Source organism: Cyrtonyx montezumae, unplaced genomic scaffold, assembly GCF_038088225.1.
Source record: "Cyrtonyx montezumae isolate F1298 unplaced genomic scaffold, pur_monq_1.0 scaffold_3, whole genome shotgun sequence".
NCBI lineage: Eukaryota > Metazoa > Chordata > Aves > Galliformes > Odontophoridae > Cyrtonyx > Cyrtonyx montezumae.
The window spans coordinates 103,458,017-103,481,500 of record NW_027072034.1 but is presented as its reverse complement, the minus strand read 5'-3'; the positions used below and the strand labels follow the sequence as shown (position 1 = coordinate 103,481,500).

General features: G+C 41.1%; 2 protein-coding genes across 4 annotated transcripts in view; both read right to left on the bottom strand.

Annotated features, from left to right (window-relative positions):
• The window catches only part of FGD4 (FYVE, RhoGEF and PH domain containing 4), a 105,272-nt gene extending 86,908 nt beyond the window's left edge, over window positions 1-18,364 (bottom strand). The window contains exon 1 of the mRNA XM_065742645.1: window positions 18,224-18,364. The gene's annotated coding sequence lies outside the window, so the exon portion shown is untranslated. The remainder of the gene's footprint in view (window positions 1-18,223) is intronic.
• The window catches only part of RESF1 (retroelement silencing factor 1), a 307,071-nt gene that overhangs the window by 49,762 nt on the left and 233,825 nt on the right, over window positions 1-23,484 (bottom strand). The window lies entirely within an intron of this gene.

The following is a 23,484-nucleotide window of genomic DNA, read 5'->3' as shown; positions in this document are numbered from 1 at the left end:
ATCATAATTTGAAAAATTATGTCTGCATGCCTAAAGTTAGAAAATACAAATGCAGTATTTAGACTTGTAAATTAGTGAACTGGTTTTCAGAAGAGCTCAAACTCATTTCCTCAGAAAACCAGGCTATTTAACTATTAAATTTGTTCAGAAAATCCTGGCAATAGAACTGAATACTTTCTGCCTTGCCCTCAACTCTCTAATTAATCGCAATGAGCAATACGTTTGCTTTCCTTATGCATAATTATATATATAGATACTCAACTCTAATGAATTGCACACAGGAATTTAAAAGACATTTTAATTCTGAATAGCATTGCTGGCAGAATAGAATACAGTTTAAACATATATATATATTTTTTTCTTTTTGCCTCTTAACATTCCAGAACAGACAAATCTACAACTGCTTTTTTCACTTAAATATTCACTGTGTTAAATATCTGCCTTAAAAAAAGAAGCTCCACAGAAAATGATGACACCTATACTACACTCTTACTATTGTGAAACATTTTTTAACATAATCACAGTAATATATTAACTTACCAGAGAAAATACCTAAAAGCATTTAAGAAATTATGGATTCACTCCTTCTGCTTGGCTTTAATCACAGGGTATCAAGCTTGCTCCCTGTGTACATCCTCAGTATATGCACCAAAGCAAGCTGTACAGCCTACATGCTGAAGGGCTCCCATCTTTCACTTCCTTTTGCAGTTCTTAAGACCAAAATAAGAGGGAGAGGTTTTGTTCACCAGAGTACTGTACTTCTGAAAAAACAGCGTATTCAAAAAACAATTGAGAAGTGAGAGATTTACTCCTACGTTCTGATGCATCCTCTTGTATTAATTTGCTCTGATCTAGTGAAATATAAGATACCAATGTTTAGCAAGAGATCAGAATGTTTCCCCCTCTTTCTTATTGCTGCACTTTACACATCTAACAAATATTCCAGAAAGTGAATTCTTAAGTGTCTGGATGAATGGCAAGCCCACTACTGCAGCTATCCAAAGAATATATTATTAGACTGCACTTCAAGAGTGATTTGCTTACTGAGTTTTGCCTATTTCTTCTATAGGATAGCACCAATGGACATTAAAAATGTCTTTTTTTGTTACCTACATCTGAAGACCATCAGATCCCTGCCAGTTAATCTTTAAAACAACACACCTCCACTGCAAACACACTGTAAATATGCTTTACCTTCCTCTGCTTGTCCGGCTGAAGGAGGAAGTCGTTTCCATAGGAGGCAGGCACAGTTATCACAACTTCCAGTTTCTACTTCTCAGTTTCACAAGCATTGGAGTAGTGAGATTGTATCAAACAGTTTTGGAGAAACCCTGCAGCTGAAATATCTTGTTCTCACTGTGCACAAGGTCAGTCTTTTTACAGGATGTCTTTTCACCACAGTGCTGTTCAAGTTTTCTCAAAACAAGCAAGACCAGCCTAAAAGTGATAATTAACCTAACGTAGTTCTGGTTTCTCTAATTTACAGCCTATGGTGTGAAAATACCGTGAGAAAATATACAGACACACTGTATTTAATCTTGTCCACCATGCTGTGGAATCAATTTATGCAGCAATGTATAACATAGATATCAGGTACATAAAACATAGTAACTCTTCTGGTTTTTTGAATGAAGAAAGAGGGATAGCGATCCTTCCAGGTTTCTTTTACCTCCAGAACTGTCTTCTAAGGAAACAATACCTTTCATAAAACAAACATAAGTAGGTCAAAAACATTTTCTCAAAAGACATATTTGCAAAACTTCTGAAGGCTTATGATTTGCCTCTGAGATGGAAAGTACACGTAGGAATAAAATTATTAAAAAGAGAAGTTAACCATTTTTGAAGAAATAAACTATAAACATTCTCAATCCTTCAAAATTGTATTGCTTGCTACACAGAGCTGCTTGAATAAAATAAAAATTCAGAAATTATGCTATCAACACAGGTTTCAAATGTTTAAAATAGACTTTCTGGCCAAGATCCTAAATGTCTACAACAGTGTGTTTTCTGTTTGTTTGTGGGGTTGTTTTTTTTGTTGTTGTTGTTTTTGTTTTTTTTTTTTTAAGCTTAAAACGTGAATAATCTTCTGTTAAAATATCGAGGCTTTTATTTTAATGCAACCTAAAATGTATGTTTTTTTCCTCATTTCATTTGAAAGCACTCCACAACTCTCAATTAAAATCCCCAGAATTTCACAGCACCCAGCCAGTCTCCAACTGCATCTGTTTATCTGAGGACGAATAGAAGACTTCAGTTGTCTGAAACAATCATCCCAGCAACACCCCCAGCACGCAGTACCCTGTGGTACCATTTATCTCTGAGAACTCCATAGCATCTTGAGAATTACAGTCACCATGCTGAGGGCAATGGCTGATCAATCAGTGTGATGATTTAGTAGAGCTAGGATTAACATTACTGGTCAGGTCAATGTTTTCAAGTGGGTAGCAAGATATTGGCACAGGCAATGCATGATTTTTAAGTGGCTTTGATGTAGTGACACATGTAACAGTTAAACAAATCTTCCTTTTATTTTTTTAAACTGCTACTGGATGTGATTCAGTAAACAACTCAGTGTTTTGGCCTGTAGACTGTTTGCTCCTACTAAAGAGTCAAGCAAGCTTAACAGGTATGCCTGCTTCTTATGTCCATAAAACATAGCCATCAACATGTACGTCATTCCTTTTTATGTTGCACAGCAATAAGGAGGAAGGACGAGACAGAAAACTGCTGAGACAAATTGATTCTACCAACCATCAGCATTTCAGAAAAGGACACAGAATACTCTGAACCACTTAAGTAACTTAAAAGTAACTTAAGTTATTGGTTTAAGTTACTTAAAACATGGGAACATGAGAAGAAGGTTGCGTTTGCACTAGTTGGTTTTTTGTTTTTTTTGGTTTTGGTGTGGGTTTGTTTGTTTGTTTGTTTGTTTGTAAAGCAAGAGGACTGCCATGAAAGCATAAGGCAAAAATGAGTTTTAGAAAGGTTTCACTATTCAGCATAATAGCTGCAATCTTCAAATGGAAAGTACAGGGATTACAGCAGAAGGAATTCCAGCCTCTAAAAGGGTAAGGGCCTTTCACCACCTGTAATCATCTTTATCCACTTCCATAGACAGCCTATGCTCAAATACCAATTTGTTACCATTACTTCTAGCTACAAGTTTGCAACTCACAAAGAAAGAAGTAGGCAGGTAAGTTGGTGCATTTTCATTCTAGGCTTTGAACTAATAAAGGAAAAGAACATGTTGAGCCACAGCTAAATGTGGGCATTGTACGCTGTGAGAAGGATCTTTAGCGTATACACAATTAATCTGTGAAAGGGAGAACTTTCCAAAAGAAAAATGAAGTCTGCAGGGAACAAACCTATGTTCTGCCTGTCCATATTTCTTTCACCTTGTGAACATAAAAAAGACCAGGCGTCATTCAGTCGATAAAGTATTAAACCCCTCACCTGTTCTTATCCCTTGGCCAATTTAGTCAACACAATCACCTCTACTGAACCACAGCATTACCAGGCACTGAATATTTGCAAATGACTTTACAGTGGAGCTAAACCTCAGTGAAATTAGAATTTGTTTCACTGGCTGTACTCCAGCCCTAAAGAGTTTCAAAAAAGTTCCAATAATATGAGCATTCCCCTCAGGTGTAGCTCTTTCTCATGTCACTCCATGTTCTGTTCTGTTCAAAACAATGCGCAATGAGGCACTTCACTAGAACACACATACAAAAAGAAGATATAGAAGTACACAAAACAGACTTCTTTGGTAACCGACAGATGGGGTAATGGCAGCATTTGGAGACATGAGCTCCACTGTAATGCAATGTGCTCCTCAGCACGGTCAAAAGCACTCTGTATATGGCCAACACAGTTACCAGGTTGCCTTCACTGTGTATAAAGAGCTTACCACCTCTAAGGAGCTTCTTGGGTTACACTGCTGTAAAATTAGCTTTGTTATAAAGAAAATTACCTTAACTGATATTGAATACAATTCAGCTTCAGATTTCAAAAATCAGACTCTTGTCATAAGTTTTATACATTATTCTATATTCATAATTATTGTAACCACAAGCCCAGAATCAAAAAGACAGCCCATCCCAGTAGTCTTCTGCTAAATTAAGTGCTTGGCAGTGAATTCTTAGATCACTTTCAATGTACCCAGATGTATCTGAGTCTCACCAAGCACACAAATAAAACAAGAGCTGACCATTCTGCATTTTCATTTTCTATCTTCAGTATTTCTTCTATGTGTTCGCAACAGAAAGAGCTTGTTTTCTTTCTACACAGCACTGGAACAGGGAAAAAAAAGGAGAACAGAAGGAGAATCTTAGTGGAAAGGGCCCAATGAAGCAAAAATTGCTGCCTCACATGCTGATTCCCTGATACTGTGGAAGCAACAACTGCTGCAGATGATATTGGACAATGCACCTACAGAAGAATCAAACGGAGCAACCTGTGTACTGCCCTACACTGTTATAAGCAATGTTAGCAGTAAAATTCATTGTTTACATCCAGCAGAAAAGCATTCACATTTTCTATTCAAATTAATGTGCTATATAAAAGAAAACCAGCTTATCTTTCTCATTGTCATCAACAGAAAATATTCCAATGCCAGTGATAAAACATTGGTGACTTCACTGTCTCAGTTCACTATCTTTGGTCCCATGTGCAAAATAGCTACTTTCCTAACAGGGCAGGCAGGCAACATTATTTAAACATAAATGAGGGCAGATAATCCTGAAGAATAATCTCAGTTTGCATAGTCCTTTTCCCTGTTACTCCATAAACTCCATATGGCATACATGGTTACATCCAATGAAAGACCAAAAGCAGTGGTGAAGAGATACTGATCCTGACCTTTATTTTTTAATACGAAGAACAGAAAGCAAGGCTTAATCTCTGAGAAAATGACATTATACAAGTGAAGGTTTACAACTTGAAGGTATTAATCATATCCAAATGCTTAAACTGAAATGATATCCATATCCAACCATATCCAAATGCATCAAGTCCAATCTATCAAATCACAGGGATTATAACGGCCCACTGTTTCATACATAGGGAGTATTTTATGACTATAATAAAAGCTGCTTAAAAAAGTGCTATAAGGCAATACCCACAATAAAGTGAATGCATACAGAAACCATTCTGCTTGGCACAACAAAACAGTACAGCTGTTCAGTGAAGATGCCCAGGTGAAAAGGGCACCGTGAGCTACCAGATGCCGACCATTAGATACCTTCCTCTTAGAGGAGTTTTTATTTTATTAATGACAGTTTTTGTTCCTGAGTTTCTTCTTAAACTTTTAAAGGTGTTCCTTATTTTCTGGGAACTTTTACGTAATATTCACATCAATTGCTCTCATCTCCCAAATAGGCAAACTCTGACCCAATGCTGTTCAGAAAATAAATAAATAAAAGATTAATTCATAACGCACTGTAGAAGAGTCTATACCCTTTACATCCAATTTCCTTCTGTCTGCTTGAATCATAGAACTGTAGGGGTTGGAAGGGACTTCTAGAGATCACTGAGTCCAATCCCCCTGCCAAAGCAGCTCCTTAGCCCAGGTTGCACAGGTAGATGTCCAGGTGGGTCTTGAATGTCTCCAGAGGAGACTGCCAAACCTCTCTGGGCAGCCCGTGCCAGTGCTTCATCACCTGCACTGTGAAGAAGGTCATTCATGAGTTTACGGTAAAAAACAGAGGTTCCTCTTAATTACCACTGGATTTTATTCTATTTTTTATTCTATGCAATTTCCTAGCAGCTGCTGTAAAGTTGTTCAAATGTTTTCATTTAAAGTTGCACATGCTTACCAGTTATCAGAATTCTCCTGCCTTCTCTCAGAAAGATCTTCCAGTATAAGTCCACACACCATGAAAAATAATAGAAAAAAATTCTTTGCATAAAATGTTCTTTCAGCACCGTGCACTCATCTCACTGCTCTCTCTCATTTCAGTTATTAAATTGCTCCTGTTTCTCTTTCCCCTTGTGTACCATACCTGGAAAAAAAGTCTTATCAGAAAGCTGATCCTGCTTCTACGCCCTAAGCCACTGTAAACAATATCATATTTTAACTTCAAACAATCTGCCCTTGGACACGTACAAACAAAAATTTTAGCCTTAATACTTTAGAGTCTTAAGCTTTTTGCATTGCAGGTCTCAGCTCTGCTAGCCTTATCACACTCGCACTGATTTTAATAAGTATGCTGTCCTTGTCAAGCATGAGATATTCTCACTTTCATATTTAAACGGTATTTTTTCTTTCTGAAACTGAAGCTAATATCTGACAGCAAACAGCTGCTTTGATTTCTTAAGAGAAAACAATGAGAAATTCCTCAATTTCCATGCCAAACAATAGATTTGGAGTAGCATGTGGGCGCACAGCCCAAATGTTAGTGACATGAAGGACTACCTCAGAATGAACATACAGGAAGCAGAAGGACAGCCATGCTTCTTTTTTGCTGTACATACTTTTGTACTAGCAAACAGAGCTGAACAAAGCACTGTGAAAGATGGAAAACTACTAAATATATGCACTCCCACAACCTTCAAAGTGCGAAAGTCATCTACCTCTGCTCAGTTCTCCAATCTCCTTCCCAGGGACCAAAGGACAGAAATAGTGAAAATTATTTATTTATTTTTGAAAGCCAGCATTGGTGTGAATGATAGCGCTCTGCTCCCCCAGGGCAGCAGAGGGAAACTGACGCTTCCTCTGCAGCAAACTCTCTTCAGAATGTTTTCTAAAGGAAAATTTCTGAAATTTGTAACTGAACTACAGAATATATGCATAGAATAACACCTCCAGGTGAAAGTGGCACTTGCAACACTCACTAGGTATAAACAGCATAAGCTGATTTTGCATTTGCAGTGTTGTATATTCATTTCTCTGCAAGTGAGGGTTTGGATTCTGTAGCTCAAGCATATCTGACTACTTAGGCTGTCATGCCCAGATGCATTACCTGGAGAAGAATTAAGTTAAACTGCTGTGCCCTGCATCTGTTCCCCAAGCACACAGTTCAGAAGCATTACCAAACATCTTGCTGACACTGGCATTTTTTCCTCAGTGTCAGCTTTAAAATCACTTTCGTTTTTGAAAGGGTTCTGTTAATATTCTCTCACAAAACCATAGTGAATGACATGGATTTTACAGAATAAGAGTCTGAATGTGTGTCAAGTAAGTTTTATAAGACTATGAAGGCTTTGCAGTGTTTTACATCAGAGGATTATGGTCCTGCTTGCAGTTGTGAAATGCCCCGTCCTATTTCTTATGAATGCTGAACAGGTGTGGAAAATGGCTTTAGTCATCACTGCTCAGAAAAAGAAATCTGACAATTTGGACACCCTTAGAAATAATATTTGGTTTTCTAAATGATGTCAACACTAAAATCAGCAAATCAGCACAGAATGTGCATGGTGAAATCACTTAATCTTCTTCATTCAGGATCAATCACTTTCGTATCTCAACATTTTCTGTAAGTTACAGGGGAAAAAATAGTTTTAATAAGTATCTAGTCCAGCCCAACTGCTGAGTAGTATTTACAAAGCGAAGAGCATATGATATTTTCAAGGGTAAGATTCACATTACAGACTGAATTTCAAAAGACACAGCTGATAGTCAGACTTTAAAACAAATCTGCATTTTTGTTGGAGCTCAAGTGCTTTTGCTGAAAATAACCAAACTCATACAAATGTAGGTAACTGCACAGTGCTGAACACGTATGAAAAGCAGAGATCAGACTATTAAAAGTGAACAGCTGTTAAAACTAGGAAGTAGTTAGTTCTCCACACTTAAGCTGAACAGGAACTTGGTTATTTCAGCCATATTAAAACCCTTTGAGAGCTAGTTCATTTGGGTTATAAGTTCCTTTAACTTCTTAGTGCAATGAATTCTAATATTATTTTCAACCCTATCAGCAAAAGCCTTTTAGTATATTCTGTGCACAAGCCCTTATACAGACAATAGGATAAAAACTGAAAAGGGTAATTCTCAACATGGAAGTTGAGTGCTGAGGATAGCCATGCTAACACTAACTCTTGCTGGCAATACCCAGCAGACAGGATGGATTTTTTAATTCCTCTCCTTTGACTGCATGTCAGGAGTTTTACTCTGAAGAGCTACACTGTGCTTGATGCTGGTCAGGGTAAGGATATAAGGAAGTTTAGAAATTTTAGAAATAGGTTATGTACAAAATCAGCCAGTGGGAATGTTGTGTTTTTACTTGCTTGCACCCTGGCAGCCTACCATTCATCCCAAACACAAAAGCCACCCCAGAGTCCAACAGACGTTAGCTTCTCCTCCCTAGCTTAGCTTGGCAGGCTCTAACCAGTGTGTGAACAGCCTAGCATACCCTTCACTTGGAAGCCTGGGGAGCATATTTGTCCCCTGGATCAGATATAGATCCACAAACGATAAAGGATAATGTTTACTGCATTATCATTCATTATTCCAGAGAGTGCAAATGTAATCAGAGTAACGCTCAGTTCAGATTACCAGGAGAACCTGATGAAAGTCAAACTTCTGAAATAGTAACCACAGTTTTCTAGTAGGGACAGAAACTTTTACTGCTAAGCATATGCTAGTTAGCTGTTTTCAAAGTTAAAATGCATCTTAATTCACATAGTTCAACGTTTCAAAGAAAACTAAGCCAAATGCAAAAAGACAAATTACTTTACATACTAATGCCATGGTTTTATGATTTTTTGTTAGTGATATTCCACATCATAACACCATGTAAAGCACTGGGAGTTAAACAGTTAATGCTCCAGTTCCATGGATCACCAATAGTTCCTGGTATCCCTGTCTCAGAAAAGTAGAACAACTACATACCCCAGAGGACTTTGGGTTACTTTGTGTTCTTTCATCTTCTGCTCAGAGGGAAAGATAAAACTGTTGGCAAGTCATAGGATTCTTCTCTTTCCCCTTTCAGACAGTCTCAGTAGCATGTGTGCTCCCTAGCCATCTCACCTTCAGCACTAGAGTAAAGCCTTTGGTTTCAGACACTGTCTCTCTCATTTTATTTATTAGCTTCAATTCCAATTATATTGTATTATATTGTTTTATTTTGCATTCTGATAATTTAGTAATTACCTTTCCTCCTCAGATCGTTGCTACTGTTTTGTTTTTAGGTCTATCTCCCTTCCTTTTCCCAGGGTATGGGTCCATGATTCCCCTCCACCCATTTGTCATGGAACCAGGACAAACCAACCTGTAAACCACCGACAACTAATAACACATTAGGCTGCTCCAAAAGCAATGCCTCCTATTTATTTCCATGAATCTGCAACAGCTACAAAGAGCACAATAGCACTGTTTGATAAAGCAAATTCTCAGCCACAGAACGCTATTTTTCAACACTGTAACCACTGTTTGCTCTGTATTTTCACCAGCAATGAAAAAGAGCCTGCATGCTGTGCTTCTAAGTGTCTGCACCAGTGCAGATGACCAACTGTTCATGATGCTGAAAGGTACCACCCACCGTCCTACTGTGCTCATATCCTCTGTCTGCTCTCCATAAACATTCAGTCACGTGGCAACAAAATGCAACAGAATATTGGTGGGAAGGTTCAACCTCTACTACCATACCACCAACATCCATCTCTGATGTCGCTGGCCAACATAATAAAATAGGAGGCATCACTTTCAGAGCAGCCCTTGTAGTTCTCATTTTATTTACATATACCACAAAATCTAATGTTTTATAAAGTCTTTCCTGCAATCCCAATTTCATCTGAGAATTACTTAGTTTTTGCTTCAGAGAGATCAAAGCTGACTTCTTTAAGAGCTAAAAAGTCATAGACATTGAAGGAGCGCATAAAGGATGACCAGCTTCTGAAGAGCATCCTCAGGTATCTGTCATCCTGCATTCTTTCTTGAATACCGTAGTACTGTTATCCCACATGACAATGTGTAGAATGCAAAAGGAATTCACTCTCAAAGACAAAATGCAATTTCTTAATGACCAGAATTAGCATTAGACTGAATGAAAGGAATGAAAACTATGCTCGTATTAAAATTAGGGGCATTTTGGCATGAGTCATTTGAAGGTCAAACAGCACAACTGCACAGAACTCAGAAGATTTTCAGTTCTAACAAACAAATTATTTTCTTGTATCAGTGTCTGTGTTTTGATTCTTGAATCCCCAGTTCTGAAGATGAATATAATTAGCCAGCAAGTTTCATTTCTTAACTTGGTTACTAACATTAACACAAATAATGAGGATATTAATATTCAGTTAAGAAACTGAAGCACCACAGAGAAGACAGTGAACTGCAGTATATGAGCACAGGAAAGAAAAACAGTCCGATTATTCACTGTAAGAAGCTGACGAATCCTGATACAGACAACACATTTAAAGAGAGACTTCAAATACTATATTATTAACTCCAACAATTATAAAATTTGAGTCAGTTACAGCTTTTTTTCCAAAATCTCTTGCAGGCTCAACATTGATTTTCAGTTTTAAATACTGCTTTCCACTGGGAAGAGAATCTAGGAGATTGAAAAGGCATTAGCTCAGACCAGATGGAGAATAAAGACTATTTGAATAAGAAGTCACCCTTCTGCTGCATACACGCTGTGCTTAAAGAATAGGCAGACCCTGGAAGGAAAAGAGATCAGTGGATCAGGATCCTCGTCCAGAGGAACAACAGGGAGAAGGAGCTCTGTACTCCTTTCCTTCCTCTTCTACCTCCAGAAGGTACCAGAAGGAGGAGCTGCACTCAAGTTTGCAGTTTTGCCCAAATCTAGATCTCTCATAGCTCATATATATAGAAGAAATGTACTGAAGATGTCCTTAGAAAATTATCTACTGGTTTTTGTTTCGAGTGTTGTGAGGTCCCTGAAGAAATCACAGAGAAGCTTCATTAAATCCCATTGGTGCAGAGTCTCTAAGTGAGAGGGGAGAGGTTGTAACTAGGACAAGTGTCCACAGCAATGCTGAGACAGGTCTCATTGTGCAGCTCCAGCACTAGGAGGCCTCTCAGACCCCACAGGTTCCAAGTATGGAGAAGTTGGATGCAGTTACAGTGTAATTATACAGGTACAAGGCTGAGTACAGCTACAGGAGCTGAAAAGCCTGGTAATAACAGTGACAAACTGAATTAAAGATCACACGCTTCACTTTAAAAAGCCAAAGTTTTAAAAAGGCCAGAAGAAATCACGCCTCTAAATCAGACTGAATTCTTTTTAATTGTTAGTGCGCATTTTCTGTCTCCAGCGCTCATCAACATCTGGGCACACTGGCATCTGTTCGAGAGAGAGGAATGTGCCTGTAATTATTTATGAGGAGAAGGCTAGACCTGTAATCCTGACACGTTATCATCTATGCTTTGAGACAACGTTTCTTCAAAAGTCAGGAATAAATCACAGGAATTTATGTCTCAGATTAGAATTCCACCATGTTTTTCTGCCTTTCCAGGCTATTTTACATATTTGACATTAACACCCGTGACACGCTTAGCGTTAATACTTACCAACTAACGCATTCCCCTTGCTCTGCACTACCTTCTAACTCCATGCCTTTTGCCTCTGATTTTAATCCATTTAGTATTTCATTTTATTAAGTTCGGTATAATCAGAGGCAAACTGTTTTGAAACTCATTAAAATACATTTCTTTAATGTCTTGCTTTGTAAACTACCGTAGCAATTAGTTTGTCTCCTTTTCTGCTTTTACTCATTTCTCCCATGTCTTCTGATATAATCTTACTGTTGTGTATTTATGCACTGAGACAACATCTCTGATTTTTATTTTATTCAGCAACATTTCAGCAAAGCCCCAATCTTCCCTCTACATATTCATTTCAAAAGTATTTTATTCTGCTGCAGTCAATTCTGTTAAAAAGCTACTTCCAAGGCAGCTGCTTTGAAAAAAAACATTAGAAATCCCCCTTTCAACTTCTTCCTTTTGCTTTCCTGTGCATCTGATGAACCTATAGCTCTGGGATACCCCCTCTGTCAGAAGAACATGTGACTGTTGATGTCCGTAGCTATGCATTTGATTAAGATGCTTCTACCATCAAGAGCAGAAGGCAACATTTATAATACAGAACCAAAGACTTGTAGGGGTTGGAAGGGACCTCTGGAAATCACATAGTCCAACCCCATGCTAAAATAGGTTTCCTACAATGAATTAGGAAATGCAGGAAAGTGTCCAGGCAGCTTTTGAATATCTTCAGAAAAGGATGCTCCAGTTTCTCTGGGCAGCCTGTTCCAGTGCTTTGTCACCCTTGCAGGAAATAAGTTTTTCCTCATGTTCACATGGTACTTCCTATGTTCCATTTTGCACCAACTGCTCCTTGTCCTGTGACACCGAAAAGAGCCTGAGCCCATCCACCTGACCTTCGCCCATTAGATATTAATAAGCGTTGATAAGATCCCCCTCAGCCATCTCTTACCCATGCTGAACAGTCCCAGGGCTATCCACTTGCTCATAAGAGAGATGCTCCAGCCACCCCAGTCATCTTTGTGGCCCTCCTCCAGACTCTCTCTAGAAGTTCCCTGTCTTTTTCAAACCTAGTAGCCAAGAACCGGACTCAGCCCTCCAGATGAGGCCTGTTGACTCACAGTCAGCCTGCTGACCACCAGAACACCCAGGTCCTTCTCTGCAGAGCTCTTTTCCAGCAGGTCAGCCCCTCACGTGTACCAATGCAGATGGTTCCTCTTCCCCAGGCATAGGACTCTACATTTGCCCTTGCTGAACCTCATCAGGTTCTTCTCCGCTCAACTCCCCATCCTGTCCAGGCCTCACTGAATGGCAGCACAGCTTTCTCACATATCAACCACTCTTCCCAGATTTAGAGCAATAGAAGAAATCATCATGCGCATACAAGTGTAATTATACAGCCTAGATTGACTTATGTTCAAGAGAAGTATTGCATACAGTGCCCCATTCTCTAACAGAATACATTGTATTCCTCACAGTAAAAAAAACATTAGCTACAAGGTCTGCAGTCACTAATTTGGTTACAGAATTGAACTGATGATAATGCTCTTACCAAACTGTACCTACTATTAAGAGCAATAAAAGAGGAATGAGGGAAAAATAAAGCATTAGATTCTTATTTCTAAATTTTATTAATATTTTTTCCTTTCCCTCTGACAAATTCTTAATTCTGGGAAGATAATTTGTCTTCTACAGCAAATACGTAACACTACTTTAAGACGTAACAGTGCAAGACACAGCAGTCAAAATGCTGTAACACAGATCCCACTGTACTTACGAACATCAAATAAAAATACTGGCCAACTTTAAATGGGATTTTGCCTGAAATGCTGAGAGATGAGATAGCCTGTCCCCTTGAAAGTGGGTGAAAAGTTTGACAACAGCAGATTTAAAAAGCAGAGATACTGACAAAGGACAAAATAACAACCAAAGGGCAAACATTATTTTTTCTGTATCAGCTGCTTGCTTTTTCAGTATTTTCTGCTTTACTGGTCGTCCAAAAGTAACACAGACACTGAGCAAGTTCCCCACCAATCCAAAACTCTCCCAACTATGCTTATTCAGTTATCTGCAAAAACAACCTGTTCCTGTGACTTTTGCGTAACAGACTAATTTGGATCATGTATGCAAGCTATTATTTTCTTAATTTCAGCTATCCCTTCAAGCACTTCAAGAATGGCATTTAGTAGCATTTATGTCTCTTGGGGTCCACTGCAGAGAAGCCTCTCCTGCAAGAAGCAGACTTACACTATTAGCAAATCCTTGTCAAATTCTTCTTTGAAACTGTTGGGTTTTGTCACTGGCAAGTCAAGCAGCTGTGAATAAGAAGTCTAATCCTGATCTCCAGGAAGTCAGTATTACAAGAACGACAATTACTGGGTAAAGCAGGTGTTGCTTGGCAAAAGCTACATAGCCACACCAACCAACCCAAAACACACATACAGGCAACCTTCCTGATAGTCTGCAAACTAAACTGTACACTCTTGCTGTCCCCAAAGGGAGATCTTGATCCTAAATATTTGGAGAAGAAAAGGAGAAAAGAATCAGAAAACAGTAAAATTATATTCAGGAACTAAGTTCCATTTCCTGCCTCCTTCCACACAACACATTTGCTCCAATAGGAGGTACACGGTATCAATTTGTCCTGCAGACACAGGAAGTTGTCTAATAACAGCAAAGAGGCAAATTTAATAGCTAATGTATTTCCACTGAAGTTCTGCATAAAGCAGTGTTTTTATACTTCACATTCCCTCATCTTTCACAGGGAAGGGAATATTTAAAAGCAAATTCCTGAATACTTGTCCTCCATTCTCCATATTTTCAAGTATCATCTCTCCTTGAGATGTATCAACTTTAGAAAACTTTCACAAATCCTGCACTTAGCAAGAAAGCACAGAAGGCAGTTAGTTCTCCTTCACAGACGTACCTCTAATGCATCTAGGGATCCTAGATGCACCCTGCTTAGATTAGTCCTCATAACCATAAAGGCTTTCCCTGAACTCACTGTACAGTCACTGCAGACTGAGTCAATAACAGGCAGTGAGTAACACAGAGCCAGGAGCAAGGGGAACGACAGTCCAAAGTTAATCAGTTAATTATTTTCAAAAATAAAAATGGAACAAAACCAGCAACAGTAAAAAACAATGAGGCAGGGCAAATTTTTAACAAATGAGCCCCAGAACACAAAAGACATTTTTCATAGACTAGAATAGGATGGTGCTACATTCTCATTTAGCTAACTCCCAGTGCAAAAAGGTAACCCCAAAGACTGATGCAGTTTTATTAACATAATCCCATATAATCATATCAAGTTAACAGGCAGGGATACAACGACAAGAGCAGGGATTTCTTTTCCCTTTTCCCTGTCAGTGTTTGCAGATACCTTGCTGCAGTGAATGCTTTTCTGAATGCAAATTATTTCAGCTCCCCAAGACCCATGCTGCAGTGTCTGAGACTGCCAACATGGAGTACAGTGCCAGCAGCCATGTATTTAGATAAAATGGAATGGAAAAAGCAGTCCAGAAAGGGTGTCAATTTGCACTTAAGTGAACAAAGCCAAGGAACTGGTACAAGACTTGCATTTCACAGGAAATGAACGTAGTCAATATGTAGCAAAGACAGAGGCAAACACAGTGATATCAGAAGCTATTTACTGCTGCAAAAGCAAGTTACTGCACCCTCACATTCTGAACAGCCTTCCCTACACAGCTAAATTAAGTTAACTCAGTGGATATACAGCCCTCTGGCAGTTTAATCCAATGCAGCAACAAAGTGCTGTCAGGTTCACACTCTGAAGAACTATTGGCCTGTGAAAAGTGCTGAGCAAGCAACGGCAGCCTACACCTAACTCTTGGCAGACATGTGATTTGGAGTTAAAGTACACGCTTGCTTTTGAAGTACATATTTGCTTCAGTTAGTATCAACTCTGAACTCCCACACAGCAGGAAAAAAAAATCCCATTAGTTATTCCCATCAAAATGGATTATTAATCATGCTATTCCACAGAAAGTTCTTCTAAGATCTGTCTCTATATATCAACCTTGACATTTTGCAACCATCTCAAGACATCTCTGAAGATTCAAGCACTCTTTCATCCAGGCCTTCAAATTGATGTCAACTTCTAAAAGGAATACATTTTCACTTGATCCTGAGGGTAGTTAAACACACCAATCTTTTTCAAGCATCAACACTGGTAGAATTCAATTGCAATTTTCATGACAGTGAACCTAAATGACTTGGACCGTGGTATGTTCAAGAGGAAAAAGATATTTCCCATAGAGATTGGACACTTAGACTGCAATACACAACAGAAGTCTGATGCCATAACATACTACTTGAGTAGCCACTTCAGCAGTGAAAGTGTTCCCAAGACAAGACCAAGAACAGAAGTACTTCTGGACCTTATCTCCCAGAACAGAAAACCTGTAATATTCCCTTCTTCACCACGCCAATGTCAAGGGCTGTTGAGGAAACTCTTACACGTAAAGGAGCTGCATTAAGTATTATGTCTTCTTAATAATTAACACAGAATTTATGAATCTGAGGAGTTTTGGTGAGTGTACAACATACAAAACTCAGAGTTGTTTTTTTTTCCAAATTATTTATAAGCAAAAGTATGCCATACGACCAGTTTCTTCAGTTGATTGTCAGACATGGATCTCAAACAACTATTGAGTCCAGCCCTCAGGCGTAAGATAAGTAACTCTTGTATTTCACACTTGGTGAAGAAAAAGAAGATGCATGGGTGACAGTAACTCCTTCCCTCTAGAAAGGATTTCAAGCAAGTCAAAGGCATACTCCTGCATTAGAAGGCCTCTTAAAATCCACTCTGTGTTTTATAAGCTGGAAAAGAAAATGCAAGCATTGGATTTATTTTTTATTGGAAGGAACCCATGGGAATCACTGAGTTCAACTCCTGGAGTTGACACAGTATTAACCATTGTTCTCAGAGATCACTGCAGTTTTGATAGAAGAAAGAACACACTCTGGTTTATGTTGCATCTGGGAATTAAAGTTTGTACTTGCAGAATTGAGGCAAGAATCATAAATCACTTAGCAGCAGCAAAAGCAGGTCATATTCTGTTAACAAAGAGAAAGCAAGGCTATGAAACTGTCTCAGGGTTACAGTGTGCTGGAGCACATGCTGCAGTGGTCACCACTAAACAGAGATGCTGATAAAAATTTAAAGACCCAGTAAGAGAAAAGAAATTGCTTGTATACACAAGGTTTCTTAACAGCATTTTCTACCAGAAGTGGATTATGGATTAAATAATTCCATTTTTATTTCATATTTTACATGAGAAAAGCTAAAATCATCAATGAGATTCCTCTTTAATTTCCCATGTTTTCAGATATCATTTCTTCATCTCCGTTTTGTGATTTTTTTCATACTACAATCATATATATCAACTGTGGTTCTGGAAAGTACTCTGATATTTGTTATCAAAATGCAGGGACACCTGATAAGCAGCATGTTGTTCTTGTCACAACCTCCACAACCCTGCTGCTACCCGAAAGCCACAAGAGCTTTCTATGAACACGCTATGCACGCATTGCATGTTAATAAGTACCAATCACCTGTAAGTTCAGTGTGTGCACAGAAAAAAAGAGCAACCAGAAAGGGTTGTAGATGAGTGTGGAATTGCTGTCCAAGAATCTGGGGTAATGATAAGCGTATGGGGCTGTTCTGCCTACAGAAGGTTCTAGAGAGACCTGATAGCAGCCTTTCAGTATCTAAAGGGGAGCTTCAGAAACGAAAAGGACAGTCCCTTTATCAGGGCCAGGACAAGGGGAAATGGTTTCAAACTAAAAGAGGGGAGATTTATACTGGATTTAAGGAAAAGGTTTCTTACGGTAAGGGTTCTGAGGCACTGGCACAGGTTGCCCAGAGATGTGGTGAATGCCCCATCCATGGAGACACTTGAGGTCAGGTTGGACAGGGCTCTGAGCAACCTGATTGAGCTGTGGGTGTCCCTGTTCACTGCAGGGGGGTTGGACTAGGCCCCTCCTTGACTCAACTGATTTTATGACAGTGATTCAAAAGCCTGGTTTTCACCAGAAATATGAACTAAAATATGAAATATGAACTAACACAGAAGACAGGGTTCCAGTTCCGTTCCATGTTACAGGAGGCTGAAATCCATTAAGCCCCCACACTATAAAACCAGCTGTGAAGGCCAGTTTCCACATGTAAACACACAGCTGTAGCCGTTGAAACAAAACTGCCCCGCAAACATATTTATGCGCACTGCCAACATCGTTACCCACTAATGCTGAAAAAGCTCTGTGACAGTCTCTTCTTTGTGCATACTCATATCACCACGCCTCTTGCCTGGGGGTTCATGAAGAGACAGCATCCCCTCCCCTACAGTGCATTCACAACAGGTGTCTGTAGTCCATTTCATGCTCTGTTTTGACCACTCCGACGTCCCACACCCACCAAACCGCCCGAATCACGCTGGCTGAGCTCGCACAGCTGCCACATCACGCGACCACACGGTCCACACGCACAGCTTCACGCGTCAACTCCATCCTGAGCCAAAACTTCATGAAACTCCCTCCAGCAACGCGTTTGCCAAGAGCTCGTTTTGACAGTAAGGCCGGGAGGGGACGCACGGCAACCCTGAGCCGACACTCACGGCCCGCGGAGCACGACAGGTCCCGCAGCCGCCGCAGGGCGAAGGTGGCGGCGTCGGGGCGGGGCCCGGTGCTGCCCCACGGTTCCCACAGCCCGAGGGTACCGACGTAACGAACGCCGCGAACGGCCGAAGCCGTCATTACCTGCGGGCTCGCCCCTGGCGGGCTCTCCCCTCGGGGCGCCGGCGGGGCAGGAGAGCGCCGCTCCGTTGGGAACGAAGCCGATGCCCGGGGTGGATTTCCTGCGGATGGCCGCCCGCCTGAAGTTGATGCCGTCCGCTCCGCTCATCCTCGGGGCGGGAGGGGAAGGCAGGGAGAGAGGGGTTGGCAGAGTGAGAAGCTCAGCGCGTCTCCCGCCCGGCGCCCGGCGGGACCCGCATCGCGCTGGGGGAGCGTCCGCCTCCAGCGCCGGCCCTCACCTGCCCAACACTCCGCTCCCCGCCCCTTTCCTCCTCCGGCCCGGCCCTGCCCGGCCCGGCCCTGCCCGGCCCTGCCCTGCCCGGCCCTGCCCTGCCCGCTGCCGCCACACGGCTCTCCCACGAGGAAGTTGAGGCACCTGCGCTGCTTCCTCCCGGCCTTCCTCGGCCCACCTCCTCGTGTTACTTCTGTTTGTTTCTCCTCACCGTGCGCTGTCTTCTGTCACCGTTCAACTCCGAACTGCTTTGTCTGGAAGGAGGCTTAGGATTGCCTTTAGCAGTGTATGTGGAAGAAATTGGCCAGAACACATTACCCTTCTTCCAATGAGAATATTCTTAAAGACATTGATCACTCAAAAGCAAGTTTTGATGCCAGGGACAGATCTGCAATACTTGCATCGATAGTAATTCCAATTAATGGGGCTCGTTCAGGCCAAGGCTGTTCCCTCTCGCTGTAAATGTTAAGCATCAAGAGTCATAGATTCCCTCAGGTTGGAAATGAGAAATAGAATAATCTAGTCCAACCCCAAATCATGCCTGCTGACCACATCCCTCAGTGCCATATCCACGCAGTTCTTGAACATCTCCAGGAGCGGTGACTCCACCGCCTCCCTGGGCAGCCTGTGCCAGCACAGCACCACTGTCTCTGAGAAGAAATTTTTCCTAATATCCAACCTAAAAGCAGCTCTGCTTTTGTGAGACCTGGGTTTAGGTTCACTTACCTGCAACAGGAAAGCTTCCTTTCTTCTGCTTAATTGCGACATGGTGCTTGGAGGAAGAACATCTGTACTTTTGCCACCTGTGACTGGATAACCACAGGCTACTGTGTGCAGGATGAGAGCCTTTGGGTCTATCAGGAGCTTGCTTAGTTTTGGCCTCAATGAAATCATTATCTTCTAAAGTAGGTCAATATCTGATAGTCCCCTCTTTCACTCCCAACAGAAATGAACTGGTCAGATCACCTCCCAGATTTTGTGTTCTTGTGAATGCTGGGTTTTCCTTTTGCAAACATATAAAGAAAAGCTATGACTCAGAGGTAAAAGACTGATTTATTTCCTGACCTCAGTTACCTGACATGGGCTGGTAATATGGAGATGAATGTATATGTGTCATGAAGAGCATTTCTTCGTAAAGTACACAGACTGAATTCCTTCTGGCAGAAGAGTGACACATTCTTCTAAACTATGTACAGCTAATGGGTGTGCACCGTGGATCAATCATTAACTTGTGCAGATAAGAATCTTGTTGGAGAATGATGGCGCACACTTCTTCATCAGAACACTGAGCACTGGGTAGTCTTCATGACTACTGATTAAAGCATGGCAAGGAAAGAGAGGCAGAGAATTTCTCATTACTATTTCCCAAAGCACTTCGCCAAGGAGGCAAGGATCAGCCTTATTTGACAGGGAAGGAAATGAGGCACTAAAGGGAGAAGTTATTTGTTCAAAGTTGTCCAAGATGGCAGTACAGCAACAGAATACAAAACAGTAGTCTCTGAGAATGAAAGCAGGATGAAAATGGAAGACATTTCTCTGTTTCTCTTATGTACAATAACTGAACTGACTTCAACCCAAGTATTGCTGATTGCTCAATCATTAGCTAGGCATAATTATCACTTATTATCAAATCTTGTACTTGCCTCTTTAAATATGGAGTTCTGCTCCTAGAAGGAAAACAGAAAAAAAGCAAGGACAAACACACCCACTCCAGAAATCCTACCCAAATAGTATGAACTATGTTAATTTTGTTTTCTATGATGTTATCAGGGAGTGGTAACTTATTTCAATGTCACTGGAAAGTAAAGGTCACTTCAGAGAATCACAGTAACTGTGCTGTAGCATCAGGAGATCAGCCACAAGCTCATTTTCTTGAGAAGATCGTTCTTTAGCAGGACACTGAGCAGTGAGGTGACAGTCAATGATAGAAGAAAGTCATTCTGACAGTGAATCTGTGGTAATTTTAGAGCATTTGCAGTTCAGTCCAAGCTTCTCACAGCAGCTGGCTGTCTCTCCTCCCCTCAGTTAGCTGCAGCACAGACCTGGGCCAGCTGGTTGAAGCTGGCTCTGAGCTGCTGTACGCCAGCAGCACGTCCATTCTGCCTTCTTTCCCCTGGCAACAGCTGGCCTGCCCTCCTGGCGTGCCCTTCTTTTTTCCTTATGCACTGCTCTCAGTCTCACGTGTTCTTCGTCTCTGTAGAGAGACAGCGGGACTTTTGCAACGTCAGCAAGAGGAACAACACCTTTCTAAGCATAGGAAGTCAGAGATGCTACCTTTAAAAACTTCACCCTGAAAGATCAAAAATTTAGTGATGATAGGAAACAGGATCTGAGGACAGAAAACACTAGGTTAGCTCAACCACAGACAGTGCTGCCAATTCTGCTTAAAATATGTGACACAACCCAACTAAGAGGTCCACCTGCATTGTACCACCCATCCTAGGCAATACGTGGGAAGTATCACAGACCACTTTGCTATATGGCAAAAGAGTTAACCAGTAAGCCACTGCTAAGCCTCATTTGAGTGTGGGCTATAGCTAGGCCATCTGGCTCAAAATCTTTCTGTGAGGGTGGTGAGAAATGCAGTAGTGGAAAACAGATGTAATTATTCCTATTTGCATGTGGGAAGTACAAAAGGAACCCTGTGGAAGTCCATAGAGGTGCAGAAGGTGACAAGTTTTAGCCCCCCCACACACACACACAAAAAAAGAGCACTTCTGGCAAATGAAAGACTTGAAATCACTTATGCTGCTGAATCACCACAGCATTCTGGAAAACAGGCAGTTTTTTCCTTAGTGTATTAAATACGTCATTTGTATGCAAGATGTTGCCCTCTTAGTATATTTCTTTGTGCCAACCTTTACTTCTCCTAATGAAAACAACCTGCAGAAGACTTGATTTGGTTGCTTACATGAGACTTTTTCTTTTGCTGTGTCCAGTCAATTTCCCTTTTCTCTGCTAGAGTTTACCTTTATTTTCAGATTTTCACTGTAACACGGGTGTTTATCTAGCTTCCCTGTTTATCTCTTCTCTAGCTTCAGTTTCTGAGTACTTCCTCATGCTATAACTTTTAGAATATCTGTGTAGCAGCATTTTTAGAGCATTAATCGACACCCTGAGAAAGAATACACATTGACTTGGCACCTCACAGAAATGACAGTGTGCTTCAAAGCATTACACAACACAGCTTATTTAGGGCTGATGTGGACAGTACCTTCACTGAGATTTGACAGAAAAAAACACTATTGTCTGTTGGATATGAACTAAAAATTAATCTGCCCCTCTACTCCGCTCTCACGAGACCGCACCTGGGGTAGTGTCCAGTTCTGGGGCCTCCCACACAAGAAGGATGTAGAGTTGTTAGAGCAGGTCCAGAGGAGGGCCACCAAGAGGAGGGCTGGAGCACCTCCCCTTTGAGGACAGGCTGAGAGAGCTGGGGCTCTTCAGCCTGGAGAACAGAAGGCTCCAAGGAGATATTATAGTGACCTTCCAAGTACCTGAAAGAGGCCTACGGGAAAGATGGGGAGGGAATTCTTAAAGGGGCAGGTAGTGACAGGATGAGGGGAAATGCCTTTAAACTGGAAGAGAGCAGATTTAGAGTAGGTACTAGGAAGAAATTCTTTATTGTGAGGGTAGTCAGACACTGGAGCAGGTTTCTCAGTGAGGTTGTGGATGCCCCTTCCCTGGAAGCATTCAAAGCCAGGCTGGATGGGGCTTTGAGCAATCTGGTCTAGAGGAAAGTATCCCTACCTGTAACAAAGGGGCTGGAACTAGATGATCTTAAAGGCCCCTTCCAACACAAACCATTCCATGATTCCACGATTCAAATGCAGCTTATAGTATAGATAATATATTCTTACAAAGCCCTGCCTAAGCCAGGGAACAGCTCATTATGTATCTTGCATCCTCTGTGAACTGAAGATTCAAACCCGTTCTGCCAGCAGTAAAATGAATACAAGAACCAAGGTGCCAGAAGATAGAGTAGGATGCTAATTAAAGAAGAACCTCGTGCACCTCAGGCCCTCATGCACATTCCAAATGAAAACTCTCTTCTGATGGCTGCAGCAACAGCATAATGCACAAAGTAGCTGCAGTATGTGCAACAGAGATACACAGAACAAGCAAGCACAAGGGAGTTACTAAGCCTCAGTTAAATCAGCAGGCAAACACAGAATCCAGACTTCAAGGACATAAAGTGGATTTCATCCTGAGCTGTTGACTCCATCTTAGTCTGGTGAATGGTTTACAAAGGTTAGAAGGACTAGAGCCTTGCACTTGTTCCCTGCGCAGCACCCAGCGTGTGTGTCGTAACAAGGGGAAGCTGGATTTACAGCATTATGGAGGCTTATGTCAAAAAATACTCCCAGCTGTTTAATATTTACTCCCCAGCACAAATTGCAGCACACAGCATCTCTTAGGACTGGTTTTACTTCTACGTGAGAAGTAGCTGAAGAGTCAATGTGAATTAGGAGCCACACGTGAGAAGTAAGCCATAACAGGTACTCCAGGAAATTGTAGCCAAATCCGAGGTATTTACTGCTGGAACAAAAAGAGGATGGGTAGGTTGCCATCAGAAGAAAAGCTACGACAATTTAATTTAGCCCAGTCACTAACATCTTAATACAGCTCTCCTGTTTTGTCCTATTTGACTGTGTGAAGGCAGAAGTCCTATTTGAACAGTGTCCTGTTGTCATCTTGTGCCCTAGCAAAGGTAGTCACTGAGGACCAACCAGCAGCAGGATTTGTCAGCTTCCAGCCGCCTTCATTAAGAACCCTATTGAGCCCTTACAGCTAGGGTTTCCTTCTCTACTGCACAGGAGACCACCAGATGTATGCTGACGGGTAGCTCTGTGACAGAAGCATTGGGACAATTAAAGGAAGAAACATTCCTGCTCTATTCAGCCTCCAAGCTAATTGTGTCATTTCTGTGCAGCAAAAGAAGAGGATGTGTATTCTATTGTAAACAAATTCTTGGAGTTTGCAGAAATCACAC